Source organism: Amaranthus tricolor, chromosome 2, assembly GCF_026212465.1.
Source record: "Amaranthus tricolor cultivar Red isolate AtriRed21 chromosome 2, ASM2621246v1, whole genome shotgun sequence".
NCBI classification, from domain to species: domain Eukaryota; kingdom Viridiplantae; phylum Streptophyta; class Magnoliopsida; order Caryophyllales; family Amaranthaceae; genus Amaranthus; species Amaranthus tricolor.
The window spans coordinates 31,036,757-31,054,256 of record NC_080048.1 but is presented as its reverse complement, the minus strand read 5'-3'; positions in this window follow the sequence as shown (position 1 = coordinate 31,054,256).

Genomic DNA, 17,500 nt, shown 5'->3' with positions numbered 1-17,500 from the left:
CGACGGGAAATACTTTAAGAATATGGCATATCATCATCCGCCGCAATACGACGGAGAAGCTGATCCGGTTCGCTTCGAGAATTGGCTCACAGAGATGGAGAAACTTTTAGAGGTCATTAACTGTCCAGCGCACCTAAAAGTAAAACTGGCTTCCTTCTACCTATCTGGTCCAGTAGAGTTATGGTGGCGTTCTGTCAAGGCCACTATGACTGATACCTTTTGGGATGATTTCCTTATAACTCTTCATCAACAATTCTATCCGCCATCACTCCAACGGAAAAAGGAGAATGAGTTCTTACATCTTCGTTAGGGTCTTATGACCGTGATTGAGTACAGTTGTAAGTTCAGTGAGCTGTCTCGATTTGCTTCTGACATCGTAAGCAAAGAAAGTGTTCGTGCATCCCGCTTCTTCGAGGGTCTTAATCTTAAGATCCAAAAGGGGATCGAGAAGTATTCTGACTTCCGAGATCTCTACGACCGAGCGCTTGAGTATGAGAGGACCCTTGACAAGGAGGACAACACCAACAAAAGAAAATTTGGTGGAGGCAACAACAATAGGAAAAAGAGGCCGACTAATTGGAATCGCAAGCCATTCCAACCAAGAACTTCTACAAGAATCACAGTTTGGAAGTGTCGCTTATGTGGTAAGGATCACCGAGGTCGTTCAGGCACTGGGAAGATCATCTGCTTCAAATGCAAAAAGGAGGGTCATGTTTCCACTAACTGCCGAGAAGGGATCCAGTTGGGAGCTAGTAGTACTGGTAATTATGGAGCTTCTAGTTCTTTGGGAAATGTTTAAAGTATTGCAGCTAGGAGGACTGCCAGTTTGCACGCTATTAGCAACCATGTAGACAATCTTCATCAGGCGTTTGAGGGTAAGGTCATTTCTGGTCACTTTGTCGTAGGAGACTCTTTGGCTCATATTCTTTTTGATTCAGGAGCTGGCCGATCTTTTATCTCTACTTCTTTCCTTCATAAATCCTCTATCTCTCTTGAACCTCAAAAGTTTAATCTCCAAATTCTATTACCTGATGGTTCACCATTCCTATATGACCGTATCTTTCCTAATTTCCCTCTTGAGATTTCGGACAACCATCTACCTGCCGATTTAATAGTGTTTGAGTTGGGTACATATGATATTATTTTGGGGATGGACTGGTTGGGACGTCATCATGCGGAGATTTTGTGTAAAGAGAAGATCGTTCGGGTTAAGGCTCCAAGTGGAGAATGTTTGATTAGGAAGAATTCCGTGTTTTCCATTCAGACTATTTCTGCAGTTCAAGCCATTGAGATGATTAAACATGGAGATGAGGGATATTTGTGTTTTATTTCTAGTAGTGAGGAGAAATCAAGTTAAGTCTTGAGAAAACCCCAATTGTTTGTGATTACCCTGATGTTTTCCCTGAGGATCTACCTGGTTTACCTCCAAGGAGAAAGGTTGAGTTTCATATTGATCTAATTCCTGATGCTACCCCTATCTCTAAGACTCCGTACCGTTTTGCTTCAGCTGAGTTAGCCGAATTGAAAAAGCAATTGGATGAGTTATTGTAGAAAGGTTTTATCCGACCTAATGTGTCAACCTGGGGAGCCCCTGTTCTGTTTGTGAAGAAAAAGGACGGAACAATGAGATTGTGTATTGATTATAGGGAGATTAATAAGATCACCATTAAGAACCGTTACCCTTTGCCTAGGATAAATGATTTTTTTGATCAGCTAAGAGGCGCTCAAGTGTTCTCGAAGAGTGATTTAAGGTCTGGGTATCATCAATTGAGGACAGCCAAGGAGGATGTTCCTAAAACAGCATTTCGGACCCAATATGGACATTATGAGTTTTTGGTGATGCCATTTTGGGTTAACAAATGCACCTGCAGCATTTATGGATTTGATGTAGAGGTATCTTCGTCCTTATTTGGATAAATTCGTGGTTGTTTTTATCGATGATATTTTGGTATATTCAAGGAGTAGGGAAGAACATGAAGAACACTTGAGAATGATTCTGGAGCTTTTGAGAAAAGAGAAATTGTATGGGAAGTTTAGTAAGTGTGAGTTTTGGCTTGAGGAAATTTCTTTTCTAGGTTATATGGTGTCTAAGGGTGGAAATTCTGTAGATCCTGAGAAGATTAAAGCAATAACGGACTGGCCGATTCCTAGAAATGTGACTGAAGTTCGGAGCTTTTTGGGATTAGCTGGGTACTATAGGAAATATGTTGAAAACTTTTCTAAGGTTGCTTGTCCCATGTTTAAGCTGTTGAAGAAAGGCATACGATTTCAGTGGAATGAGAGGCACACAATTGCTTTTGAGGAATTAAAGAAAAGACTTACTACCGCCCCTGTTTTAGCAATGCCTGATTGTTGCAAGCCATTCGAGGTCTATTGTGATGCTTCATTCGAAGGTTTGGGTTGTGTACTTATGCAAGAAGGAAAGGTCATAGCTTATGCATCGAGGCAGTTAAGGCCACATGAGGTGAATTACCCCGTGCATGACATGGATAAGAGCTACGTTCAACATCTCTCCTCTCTAAAATTGTCCAATGTCACTAGGACCAATAATTACAAACGGGCTCTCTAAAAAGCAGAATTGGTCCTTCTGCAGGTTTAGAATGATTGGGTCCTCCTCACTTATGCGAGACGCACAAGTGTGCAGCCATGTGCAATCTTGAGAGAGATCTTTTAGCTCCGCATCAGTCAAAATTGGAGTGCTTGGCATCGCTATTTCAATTTATACAATTAAATTAGTGTAATCATGCAATTAAAAAAATAAAAATAAATAAGGTACAAATGATTCTTACCATGTTAGTGAATCGGACCCAAGCATATGGCCATGTGACGAAACTACCTAGGGCGTCTGATAGTTTCTCAAGGCTCCATTCTGGCATTGGAACCGGGAGTGAGAAATCTTCAAACCCCTTTAGAATAGTTTCCACGGTCACACTGATATGACCACTTGTAATAGGCATCGAATGCACTGTTTGACCCTCTTTGGTTGGTTGGGCCACACCATATGCAACCTTAGTTAAGTCGCCATCACTAGCAACACCTAACTGAGGCATGCAGCAAAAGAGAACAAAGAGTCACCTCCTGAAAATTGTGTCGTTTAGTATAATAAGCATCATAATAAAATATTAAAACGCGTTGCAATTTAAATTAATAAGTGCTTATATATTTAAAAACTATGTACTTATAGCACTGGCTCCGGAGTTGGCTCTGGATTTTGAGCAACGGAGTTTATGGTCTCCGGTGTAGGGTTTTCCCCTTCAGGGAAAGTAAAGGGCAGGGGTGCTATGGGGGTAATGGGCTCGGGTGTTGGCTTGACCGAAGCATTAGGATCCCCATGTTGACTTTCCTGATCCTCGACAATCAGGTTTGCCAAGTCAATAATGGGTGCTCCCATCTTCTGCAACACGACGGCCAGTTTGGCTAGAACGTTCTTCGTAATCTCTGCTCTGAGGGTTTCTACTTCATCCCGCAGCGTCGTTCGGAATTGAGTAGCAACACACTCTTTGCCGAATGCCCTCTGTAACCCCACGCGGACGCCTCCCTTTCCGACTACCCGCCCACTGTGGTCTTTCCCTAAGACCATATGCAATGAAAAATACTTAAAAGATTTTTAGTTTCAGGGCTGTTATGAATTACTTGTGTCTTCTCTTTTATCTGATATCTTCTTCAGACATTTTCTAGGTTCCTTAGTCATAAAAGATCAGGGCTTCCCCATGAACTCAGCTGGGCTCCTTAACTTTGAAAGTCTAGTTCTTTTTTCATCATTCCACTATTCATTTGCTTTACATAAATTATTACATAAACTGTTACATAAATGTCTAAAAAAATGTCTGTATATATTGAATCTTCTTACTCTACTCACAATGAATGATTAAAAATATGTTTCACTTCTATAAATAATTTCTTTTCAACATTCTAGTGTTCTATTTATGTCTTAATGGTTCTCCATTAGATGTTTGCAGCTTGTATGTTCTATTACCACAATGTTCTGAAATTATATAAGGACCTTCTCATTTTTCTGACAACTTTCCATGTTCATGTTTCTGGGTCGCCTTTGCATTTTTGAGAACTAAATCTCCCACTTGGAATGATCTATATTTGACTTTTCTATTGTATAATCTAGCAATCCTATTTTGATAGGCTACCATCTTCCATGCCGCATTCTCTCTTACTTCATCAATTAATTCCAGGTCTAGAAGTCTAGATTCTTAGTTTTCTTCCTGACTCAAATGCTTAACTCTTATAGTTTGCACCCTGATTTCGACTGGCAAGAGTGCTTCAGATCCGTAAACTAGCCTGAATGGTGTCTGACCAGTTGCTTCTTTCACTATAGTTCTTAATGACCACAAAACATCATAAATTTCATCAACCCATTTGGCTTTCGCATCTTCTAGTTTTTTCTACATACCATTTAAGATCTGTTTGTTTGCAGCTTCAGCTCGCCCGTTGCACTGTGGGTTGCAAACAGATGAATATGCTACCGCAATTTTAAAATCATCTAAATATTTTCTCAATGTTACACAGTAAAACTGGGTACCATTATCAACAGTTAGGACTCCTTGTAGCCCAAACCTGGTGATAGTATTTTGCCAGATGAACTTTTCCACTTTTCTGGATGTGATCGTTGCAAGTGATTCAGCTTCTACCCATTTTGTGAAATAATCAATTTCAATAATCAAAAACTTTTTACTGCCTGCTGCCTGATTGAATGGTCCTAGAATGTCCAATCCCCTTTGAGCGAATGGGACTGTGTTGTGGATGTATTTTAACTCAGATGCTGGCTGAATGATGTTTGGTGCAAATTTCTAGCTCTTGTCACACTTCTAGACCAAGTTTCTGGCATCCTCAGTTGCTGTTGGACATTAATAACCAATTCTGAAGGCTTTGTTTGCCAGAGCTCTAGCTCCCAGATGATGGCCACAACACCCTTTATGAACTTCTCTCATAATGTAATCAGACTCAGATGGTGTTACACATTTCAGCAATGGTCCATTCTTGGCCTTTTTGTATAACTCCCCATCCACCATGCAAAATTAATGTGCTTTTAATTTTAGCTTTCTGGTAAGAATTGAGTTTGCTAGGAGATCTCCGGTTTCTTTGTATTGGATAATATTTGTCATCCAGTCTGGGATGTCTTTGCTGCCAACATTAAAGACGAATGTTACATCTTCATGAATTGCACTTAGAGGTTTAACCTCGACTAGGACTGACCTTTTCAGATTTTGCATACTTGAACTTCCTAGTTTGGACAATGCATCAACCTGCTCGTTCTGGGATCTAGGTAGCCTTTCAACATGAACTGCCTCAAATCCTGAGATCATCTCCTGTGTCTTCTTCAAATATTTTTGCATGTTTGCATTTCTGGCTTCATATTCTCCCAGAATCTGATTCACCACTAACTGGGAGTCAGTTTTCAAACTGACTCTTCTTACTTCCAGGGCTTTGCATAATTATAACCTAGCAATAACTGCCTCATACTCTGCCTGATTATTAGTAGCTTTGAACTGAAATTTCAAAGTATACTCGATGAATTTTCTTTCTGGCGTTATCAATACCAATCCAGCCCCTGCACCAACAAGTCTGGATGACCCATCAGTTAACAGCTGCCAGATTGGCTCTTCATTTTCATCTTGGGTTGTCCATTCCGCAAAAATATCAGCCAGTGCTTAACCCTTTATTGCTTTTCTAGCTTGGTATTTGACTCCAGACTATTCAGCTCCACAGCCCACTTTGCCAATCTTCCAGATCTTTCGATATTTTCTAAACTTTTTTCCAAAGGGAGATCTGTTAAGACCACTACTTGATGAGCATCAAAGTAAGGTCTCAACTTTCTGGCAGTAATAATCACAACATAAGTTGTTTTCTCTATCATGGAGTATCTGGTTTCAGCATCCAGCAACAATTTACATACAAAATAAATTGGGAGTTGAACTTTATTTTTCTCCCTGATCAACACTGCACTCATTGTACGCTATGTTGTTGATATATACAAGTATAATGTTTCACCTGTTATAGGTCTTGCTAGAGTTGGCAGACTATGTAGGTGTTCTTTTAATTACCTGAAAGCTTGACTTTGTTCTTCACCCCACTCAAAATTTTTATTTCCTTTCAAAACTTTGAAGAATGGCATTATTCTCTTAGCTGACTTGGAGATGAATTTGGAAAGGGCTGCCATTCTCCCAGTTAGCTTTATTACTTCATGTTTGTTTTTTGGTTCTGCCAGATCAATTACTACCTGAACCTTTTCTGGATTTGCATTTATTCCTCTTTGTCTAACTAAGTAACCCAAAAATTTCCCAGACTTAATCCCAAAAACACACTTTCTGGGATTAAGTTCATTTTATACTTCCTCATATTATAGAATGTTTCCTGTAAATCTATAATCATCTCTTCCTCTGTCTTGCTTTTTACAATTGAATCGTCTACGTATACTTCTAAATTCCTACCCCTCTGATGCTTAAAAATTTTATCCATCAACCTCTAATAGGTTGCCCTCGTATTCATCACACCAAAAGGCATCATAATATAATTAAACACCCCTACTGAGCATATAAATGTTGTTTTTTCTTTGTCAGCAAGGTCCATGAAAATTTGATGATAGTATCCAGCAGTTGAATCAACCAGCTGGTCTATCTTAGGCAAAGGGTAAAAGTCTTTTGGACAACATTTGTTCAAACTAGTAAAATCTATACACATCCTCCATTTCCCAGGATGGGGTTTTTTCACCAAAACAACGTTTGTTGGCCATTTTGGGTAAAGGCATTCTTCGATGAACCTAGCATCCAGCAGCTTCTGAACTTCTTCTTCTACGATTTTGTCTTTTTTAGACCGAAGTTTCTCTTTTTCTGTTTGACTGGCTTGACCCCTTCATAAACATTGAGTTTGTGCATGACAATTTCGTGGTCAATACCTGGCATGTCTGCTGCTGAATAGGCAAAAAGATCAGCATTTTTCCTCAAAACCTGAATCCGATGAAGACGAATCTGAGGATCCAGATTCCTTCCAATTCTGAAAGTCTTATTCGTCCCTTCGATCAAGAAGACCTTCTTTATCTTCTGATGGTTGATCTACGTCTGTGGGGTACTCTTCTTTACATTCTCATCCTCAGAATGTATGGGATCAATCTCAATAGAATTTTGAGTCCCAGACTCAGGTGAAGATGCGTTAAATTTCGTCTTTTTATTGGGCCTTTTTTCTTTTTCTATTGTTTTTTCTGGCACCTTTTCTTTTTCTTCTTGTTTTTGTTGTATAGTACTTGCTTTATTTACAAGATTGCAAGACCTAGTCATTTTCTGGTTTGCTCTGGCCCTTCCCACTCTACCATCTCACCCCACAAAGAGTAAGGTTCGATGATGAGTAGAGGGGATGCTAGTTATTGCTACTATGAACTTCCTTCCCAGAATACAATTAAATCTGGTTGGAGCATCAATGACATAAAATTGTTGAGGAACCGTGATGGTAACCCCCTGCTTATCAGTGATACTTACAGGAAGAATTATTTTCCCTTCTACCTGCAATAACTCTCCTGAGAATCCCACGATGAGAGTGGAAGACCTTTTCAAAACCTTATCTTCTAGATCCATCTGGTCCCGGCAAGATTTGTAAATGACGTTCACCTCGGCACCACTATCTAACAAAACCCTGTGCACAGATTGATCAACTATATCTACAACCATTACCAGGGGATCTGAGTGAGGATATGATACCCCCCGTGAGGATATGATACCCCCCTTGCAGTCTTTCTTGGTAAATGTCATATCTGGCATTGGTGGTGGTTCCTCCTGCTCTCAGATGTGCCTCATAATCCGATACCCCAGATTTCTGGAATATAACCAAAATTTCTTTCTTTTTCTTCTGTACATGTTCATCATCATTTCTGGCTTGCCTTTCACCCCTGGATTCGCTTCTAGATTGCCTTTTGCCAGAATCCTTCTCTTTCTTATACTGTTAGAAATAACCCTTTATATTAAGTCTTCAATATTATTCATTAAAGACTTACAATGCTCTGTCTAGTGACCTGGACATTCATGAAATTTGCAAAACGCTTTTGGGTTCTTTCCAACCATATTCCTCTAGATGGGGCGTTGCTATTTCGTGTCATCTTTATGCAAGTTGAAATTTTTTTCCCTGGACTCTTTCAACGGTGTGTAACCAGTATAATTATGGAGCCCTAGCACATCCAGATCCTCGGTTCTTACTAGCTTTTTCCCCCTATCACTCTTTGCTGCTTTCTGGCTTTCTCAGAGCCTTTTCCCTTTTGCTCCTGGTGCATGCTCCCAATTATGGCTTTAAAATCTTCAACATCAACATGGGATTGTGCATACTCCCTGACTTCTTTCATGGTCTTCAGGTAGGTCCACTGGTTGCTGAATTTTAACGCTTCACTCTCAAGCCTTTTAGAATTTAAGCGCTGCCTGAAAGCAAAGGTTAAGATATTTTCTTCCGGATTCAATACCTAAAGACTTTCTTTGTCAAATTCGGAAACATAATTCCTCAAGGATTCATCCTTCCCCTGCCTGATGCTCATCATTTCAATGGATTGTTTTGTTCTGGCAGTCCTTGATAAGAAATGGCTTTTGAATTTCTCTACTAGCTCATCAAAGCTTGAAATTGAGCCATTTGGAAGGTCTGAGTCCATTTTTGTGGTTGTCCATGTCCATCTCATTGTTGAATGTTGCCAAATGAGAATATGGACTGATTTTTCCCTTGTAGGTCGGGTGAGCTGGGAACTTTACTCTTTTTGCTAGTGGTACGAAAAGAGTCTTCTAAGAAAATCTTATCTTTTGATTCTCTGGGACTTTTGGAGGTAAGCTTGAAACATATGGAGATTTTACTTTTAGGGAATGTACTTCTAGCTGCATGCTTTTTGCCACCTGTACGGATTCTTCCTCACCTTCTTAAATCTTTAAGGAAGGCTGTGCAACACCTATCCTCTTCCAGATTCCAGATCGGCTAGGACTTTTCCCCAGCCTACTCCTTGCAGAAATTCTTTCTGTTTTTTCTGCCTTTCCTAATTCCCTTGGTGTTGCCTGGGAAGTGTGTGGATAGACTGTTTCAATTAGGGGTGTCAAACAGGTCAGGTTGGGTCGTTTTCAGGTTCGGGTCATATTTAAATGGGTCAATAGACCCTTGACCTGAACCTGACCCATTTAATTAAATGGGTCAAAAATTGAAACCCCGACCTGATCTGTAGCAAGTCGGGTCAACCTGCTAATGAGCCATTTAACCTGCTTTTTTATTTTCAGGTCATTAAACCCATATATATTCCAGGTCATTTAACCCATTTGACCCAAATATTATATGACCCATTTGACCCAAATATTATACCCCTAACTTGCTGTGTCACCGGTGTTTCATCAGGTGTCTAAGAGGTCGACACAATTTGTTGTTCTCTCTAAGAGCTTTGTGACTGCCTCAGAGATCGCCTTTGATCTACTATTCTTTGTACCATATTGTCATTTTCAGCAGATCTTCTTCTCAGTGATCTGCTTCTTCTGGACTGGTTGGTGTTCTGGCTTTGATTTTGTGAATTGTTCGGCATCTTCTCTTTTTGAAAATTCTTAAGGTAACTTCTGGCTAAAAAAGAAAAATTGGTCCTCCTTCTAGCGCCAAATTGTTCTTGTATTATTTTGTAGGACAATTAATTAAGGACTTAATCCCTTGATCTGTGATTAACTAGGATTTAAGTACTGGTGGAAGTCTGTCTTTGCTATCTTGCCCAGCTATGCAATAAGATCACTAGAGAAGATGATTGTTCCTGTCAAATGCAACAATGGGTTAGCAAGGTCCGAAATGATTTTCTGGGGACCCACTCCGACGCCCAAGTTAGTATCAGTTTGAGACAAATTGCCTAATAGGTCCTTCCAAGAGCACTGTGGCTGCAAGGTGGATTACTACTTAGGACTCTTTTAGACGTGAGGTCCTTGTGATTAATATCTGACAAATTTTCTTTTGAAGATTAGTTAAAACAATTGTAATTACTCTCTTAGATTTATGATTGTGCAATTAATGTTCTTCTGCAAATCAACATGGGTCCTTGAAAATCAGATGTAATACTCCTTAGCAATAAATTACTTAGAGTTTTGTGTAGCTTTCTTAATAGTAGAAATCAATTACCTTATTTATGTGCTCTTTGATGTATATTTATAGTCCATCATTGTGCATGTAGAGCATTCCTTCTGTTATTTTATCAATCCCTAAAATTTTTCCTTGCATGCCACTGTAGTTGTCTTGGACGTGTCAAGTTCCTCTTTATTTTGGTGATTTTTTCTTTATTTTATATGACGCTCTTTGCTTCACCTATTGACATGTGTCCCACTAGTTTATAATGACCGTCTATAATGAACAAGTGTCTTCTTCCCATGCACTAATATTACTAATATACGTTTATTGCTTCTTCAATCCTTTCAGATGAATGTTGCCAGATTATCTTCTAAATTTATTAATTCCTCCCAAATTAGCACTAATTTAACCTTCCCGGACGGTTTTCTGCCAGAATTACTTGTGAATAATATTTTGCATATACAAGTAAGTACCCCTTTTCTGAGTAAAGTCTTAGGTTAGATTCTCATCTACTCTCTCATATCCTCGGTCTATCATGTGATAAAAAAATATTATGATCAATTCTCATTCCATTTTCCAAATGTTTAAGTCTTACTTTCTTGCTATCTAATCTATAATCGTTAATCAATAATTATGATTTCCTAAAATCATAGGTTTAGGACTCTTACTCTTATGCTTCATTTGATTACAAAACTGATGCTTCATAGTACTAGTACTAGTGTGTAATACACTAATACTAATACTAATACCTAATGCTTTAAGTAAGCCAAACTCGTGATTTTCTATTTATAGTTTGATAAAGGTACTAATAAAAGTAATCTTTAATGCTTATTAAGGTTAGATGGTAAGTAACAACTAACGCCAATAATGGAGCATATTATTATGGAGTATTAATCAAGAAACGTTACATTCCTCATTTGTACTTAATTATTTTTTTCAGGGTCTTAGAGCATCCTTAAAGATAAAGGGGAGAATGAATTAAACATTTAATTATTTTTTTTCATGACAATTGGTTTAACGCAAATTCTCATATGAGACAGTTTAAAGGTGAGACCTTTTTTATATGATTGACTTAATGTGATACATCCTTCGTTTCTTAATAAAGTTACCATAAGAAATGTTCACGGAAATGAAGAAAAATAAAATATTTTAGATCGTTGATGTATTATTTCATTAATAATAAATTTGATGGAGAAAAAATTGGGACCATAAACATTAAAAAATATTAAAAGAAAGTTAGTGAAATAAATATGAAACTACAACTAAAACAATATATATTTTTATAAAGCTAGTGGGAAACAAGTGACGATCATAAGTAATATAAAAATGTTAAAATGAAGTTAGCGGAAGATATGTGGAAACCATAAACATTATTTGAATATTTAAATGAAAAACAATAAGGTTATTTATGTCCAAAATTTGTGATATAAATAAAAAGATTTTTTATGAGAACAACAAATAAAACACCTTAAAATGGCAAATGGAAACTTTTTTAAGGAATGAAGGAGTAACTTATAGCTTTAAAGTAATTACTTACAATCCTAAAGTGAACAATTGTAATCTTAAAGTGATTATTTACAATATTAAAGTGATTATTATTTATAGTCTTAAAGTGATAACATATAACATTAAAGTGCTTATATACGATCTTAAAGTAGCCAATTATATGCTCAAATCAAAGTGATCACTAACAATTCCAAAGTGATCACTTTTTATATTCTTAAAGTGATCATTAATAACCTTAAACATAAGAAAAAGTCTTATATAGACTTGGTTCATGCTATTTTAGTATTTTAGTGTGCATCAATTTAAAAGGTATTAAAATAGTAAGTATTTTTTTTTTGGACAAGTACAATCATGTATAATCGTTGGAAAATTCTTGTTATTATTATTTTATTTTATACTTCTTCAGTTCCATATTAACGGCAACATTAGAAAAAATGATACTATTCATTCGTCACTCTTAATTTGTGATTAGTTTTTAATCTATAAGTTAAAACGTAGTCAAGTGAGGTCTTGTTTGATTGGTTTGGCTACTAAGATTATTAATATCAAATATTTATAATTTTTTATTATTCGTAAATTGGATTGTGTGGAAAAGCAAACATTGCAAATATTTTGAAATAGAAGAAGTATAAAATAGTTTAGATTAAGTTTATATAAGAGTTTTACTAAACGTGATTGTAAGTGATCAACTAAAAATGATAAAAATAAAGTTTATCAAGTCCATACAAGACTTTTACTAAAAAGTGATTGTAACTAATTAACTATAAGTGATAAATTAGAAAATTAGCTATTTGTAAGAGCCTTTAGCTTTGTACTGAATACTAAATAATTTATAATTAACTATTTATATGACTATATCTCATAATAAAACGATGTCTGGGCAAAATACTCCCAGTGAGATAAAAGCAATGTGGTGGTAGTTCATAAACATAGTAATATGCTAAGCCTTCGTTATGAAGTTAAAATGAGTAATTGCAAATCGGTAACCAATTGCGGAATCCTGACCTTTTAGGGCCCTATCTAAGATAAAACAATCTTATTAGAATTGACTTTCAATCCACTTTTTTTTTTTTTTTTTTTTTTTTTTTTATTATTATTTTAAACATTTCGTAAACTTTTATTTTATTTTAATATTTTCTCGTTAAGATGCGATTAATTATATTATAGTATGATTTAAAATTTGAGTCAAAATCTGTAATTGAGACAAAAGTCACAATTTAAAAGAACTGCTTTTGTTGTAAATAAATAATAACTAATTGATTTATGACTTTTAATAAACGATTTACGGTATTTTGAAGATATTTTTCAGCCACAAGAATAAAATTATTGTTATTGTTGGAGCAAACACTCATGATGTTGGTGATGACTTTAATCACCCAATAACTCTTGTATTGTGTTACACTTCTGAGAGTGAAGATGTAAATGATATGGATATGGTGAGTTAAGGTTTCGATCACTTAATTAAGTGATCAAGAAAGTGCATTGGAAATGCCTTGATGAAGGGAAAAAAGCACTCAAGGAGGGTCTTGACTCTTGACTTGTGCCTTGAATAGAGCTGAACAGAGTTTGGTCTAAACTGCAAACCAAATCAAACCAAACCGTAATTTTAATATTTGGTTTCATTTATGGTCTAAACGGTCTGGTCTGATTTTTTTCAAAAACAATTATAGTTTATGGTCTGGTCTCGATTTTTTATTTTTCATACCAGACTAGACCGTAAATAGTACTATAACCAAAAATCATAATTTTTTTTAAAAAAAATATGTTATTGCCTAGATATTTTGAGGTGTAGTTATTTTTATATAGTAATATATATTTGAATAATGTTAATGCAATCAACTAATTGCAAATTATTATATTTTGGTGATTATAGGGGCGAAATATTTGTATAAACACATATATTGATTTGCAAAAAATATAAAAATTAAAAACCGTAGACCAGACCAGACTAGACCGTTGTAGGACGGTTTGGTCCAATCCGGTCTGGTGATGTAAACGGTTCAGTCTGGTCTGGAAATTTTCTAGACCGAAATTTTTGGTTTGGCCTGATTTTAGTGTCAAACCAAACCAAACCTGACCGTGTGCACCCCTAAACTTGAACGAGGCAAGGCACAAGAGAAACAATGTTCGAAAAAGACACAAGAGGACATCAGGTAGAAGATGCCAGGATGAGGTCGCTCGTTCGAGCACCTACTCTGCTCGTCCGAGTGGTTCAGTCCAAGAGCCTAAACGCGAATTTTGTTATGTACAGGTTTAGGTTGGTGACCGAGCTATTTGTCCTAGGGTTTCACTAATATATTGTGGGCGATATAAGGGTTCAAATAGGATTAGGAAATCAATAGAGGGGCTAATACACTAGAGGCAACTAGGGATAATACCATTAGAGTTTCTTCTTCATTATATTAGTGTATTTGTGAGAGATCACTATTAATGATGAGGTTTTTTCCTAAAGAGATTGTTCTCAAGGGTGTGAGGGGTCTAATCATTAATTTATATTGATATATTAATGAAAGTAAACATCTTTTGAAGGGAGGTATCTAATATACCTCGTAAACACCTATGTGTTGTTCTTCCTTCAATTGCTCTTTGTTTTTGTGCATTGTTTAACCCTTTTTTTCTTCATCAAACATCCCAAACCCTTGCAATTCAATTATTATTATTATTATTATTATTATTATTATTATTATTATTATTATTATTATTATTATTATTATTCATTCTTAAATTAATTCATGTATTTAAATTCATTTATGAAAAGTATGGTAATGTATCATTGATTAATTTGTTCAAAGATCACAACTAGTGTGTAATTGTCTTTTAGCTAAAGATTTAGATGAAAGCTCACGTTTGGAGGTGAAGGAGAGTTTTTGAAAAGTCATGATAAGTGCAATTACGTGCACTTATGTATATCATTTTATATTCCTTATTGATGGTCATTGTTAGTAATTTCGTGCTTATTTTGAAGATTTACGTTATTTTACCCACTTTGGTTATTCATGTTGATTTTTAGTGGTTTTGATTGTTTAAGCATAGTTCTTATGGTTATAGTGGTGACGGAGCTCACTAAGCAGATTTTAGCTCGGTTGAAGATGTTCTACAAAGAAAATGTGAAAAAAGAGTAGAAGAGTATTTATAATGCAAACGTTTTGTGGTGAAATTTGATACATGTCTACTCTTTTAGTCATAACTTTCGATAGGAAGATCTCATTAATGCAAGGTTTACAACATTGGAACTAGACTTCAAGAGCTTTCCAACTATATTATATGCCTAATTCCGACAACCGAGAAAGAAATGACGATTGTTTGAAGTTTATTGTGATTGTCAGAATAAAAAGCCGACTCGGCTTGTAGGTAGTGGAAATTGTCGCCAACTAAGCCTTTTCTTCTGGATTCCGTGCAGCGTTTTTTTCGTCACTTACTTTTGTATTATTTTATTTTATCTTTATTTTTAATTAAGTTCTTAGGGTGTATTTAGTGGTTAATAAGGGGATTTAGGTTAAGCCTCTTTGGGGGGAGCACAAGGAGGGAGATTAAAAACTTCTTCTCCTTCCTCCTTGTTCCTTTATCTTCCTCCGTAAAACATCATTTTTAATTCTTGTAAGCTTTTAATTTCTTGTCATTTTAAAATCTTGTCTTTGATTTACTTTCTCATTATTAGTTTAATCTTTTTTTTTTAGATTTGTATTAGTTTAATATTTCCTTGTCATACTTTAATTGTTTTCTTAGAAATTGTCATTCAATAAAAGTAGTATTGTTCTTCATACTTTTGTCTCTTGGATCTTTAGTTGTGTGTCTCCTTGTTTAATTATTGTTTTTCCTTGCGAATTTCATTATTACCATCTTTTATCATGCTTAGTTTCATTCTAAGGTTTTTATTTATTATTTTTATCATAAATAGTGAGTAGATCCATTTTCTACGGATTAGAATTTGAACTTATAATTTAAATATTAGTTGATTATTAAATGTGTTTATGAAATTAGGATTAAAGTGATTGAATTGTGCCAATAACCCTAAAGTAAATATGCTTTGTTAGACTAGTCAATAGAACTAGCATATGAGATTAGGATCAACTTTGCTTTAGGGTAAATTATAGTTAAATTCTTATTAATTTGTTAAATTCTTATTAATTCTTATTAATTAGTTAAATTTTAAATAAATTCAAGTGTAAAGGATGATGAGAGGTTTTTTTAATAAAGAAAATCAAAAAGTTAGACAATCAAAGATAGTTAGGGATGATCAATGCTCAGTAGCATATTTCATTTGCTGGAATTCGGTCACCTGGCCTAAGCGGTGTAGACTTTGATACTTATAAGATTGTAATTCGCAAAAAAAAAAAAAAAAAACAATATTAAGATTGTAATTCGAAAAAGTTTTTAATTAAATGTTGTAATTATCAAATTATTCTAAAAATTAATTATATAAATTATTTGAGCCAAGGATGGGATACTAATTAATATAAAATTAACAATATGTGTATATATATATATATATATATATATATATACATATATATATATATATATATATATATATATATATATATATATATATATATATATATATATATATATATATATATATATATGAATTTGTTTTGGATTTCTTTATTACAAGCCCTTCGATGAGGCAGCTAAATGTCACCTGGGTTACCCTTATCCCAAAGAATGAGAATCCGTCGACCATTGAAGACTACAGACCGATTAGCATGGTGGGGGCCCTCTACAAAATAATCTCCAAAATCCTTTCCTCCCGCCTCAGAGAAGTGATTGCCCCTCTGATCGATGAATCTCAAAGTGCCTTCGTGATGAACAGATAGATACTAGACGGTGTTTTGATCGCAAATGAATCCTTGAGATGGTTGAGGAAAACGAAGATACCGGGTACCTTGATAAAGTTAGATTTCCAAAAGGCATACGATTCAGTTAACTGGAATTTTTTGGAGCTCGTCATGGAAAAATTAGGCTTTGGTAGGACTTGAATAAAATGGATTATGAACTGTGTCACTTCTGCATCGATGTCTATCCTTCTTAATGGTTCACCACTAAAACCGTTCAAGATGGAAAAAGGATTGAGATAAGGAGATCCCCTATCACCATACCTGTTTATCCTTGTAAGTAAAGCCCTGGTGTGCCTCTTGAAAAAAGCAGACGCCATGAATCTGATTGAGGCTGTGCATATTGGAAAAGAGAAGGTAAGCCTGAAACATCTTCAATTTGCTGACGACATGCTTATTTTTGCCCCAAAAAATTCTTTGTGCATCACGAATTATTTCAGAATACTAGATGTATTTGCTATGATGTCTGGTCTGAGTCTGAATTGTAGTAAATCATGCTTTATATTGTGGAGTTCGAGGGATCACGAGTGGACTAGGGACATTGCTAGTAGTGTTGGGTGCCGTCATTCAACTTGCCCTTTCACATATCTCAGCTTTCTTCTTGGGGATAATATGAATAAATGCTCTGCATGGAAGCTAGTGATGGATAAAATACAAAGCAGATTAGCTACATGGAAAGCTAAGATCTTATCTAGAGCGGGGCAACTAACGCTCATAAAAAGTGTCCTCAACACCCTTCCTATTTATTATATGAGTATGTTTAAAATGCCGAAAGTGATTGCCTCGAAAATTGTCTCAATAGAAAGAAGCTTCTTCTGGGGTGGACCGACCGGAGACAGGAAGGGTTGCACTAGAATCAAATGGTCAGACATCCAACTTCCAAAAGAAATGGGCGGGCTTGGAGTAGGTAACATGATGCATAAAAATCTGATTTTACTGTTTAAATGGTGGTGGCGATTCTCTAAATCTGATAATTCTCTATGGAAGAAAATCCTAAAATCTGTATACGAAATAAAAGGCCTAAAAGCCTCGTCTGAATCCTTCAACAAAGTAAGAGAAGGTACATGGGCCCATTTGCTGAGCAACGATACCGACACGTC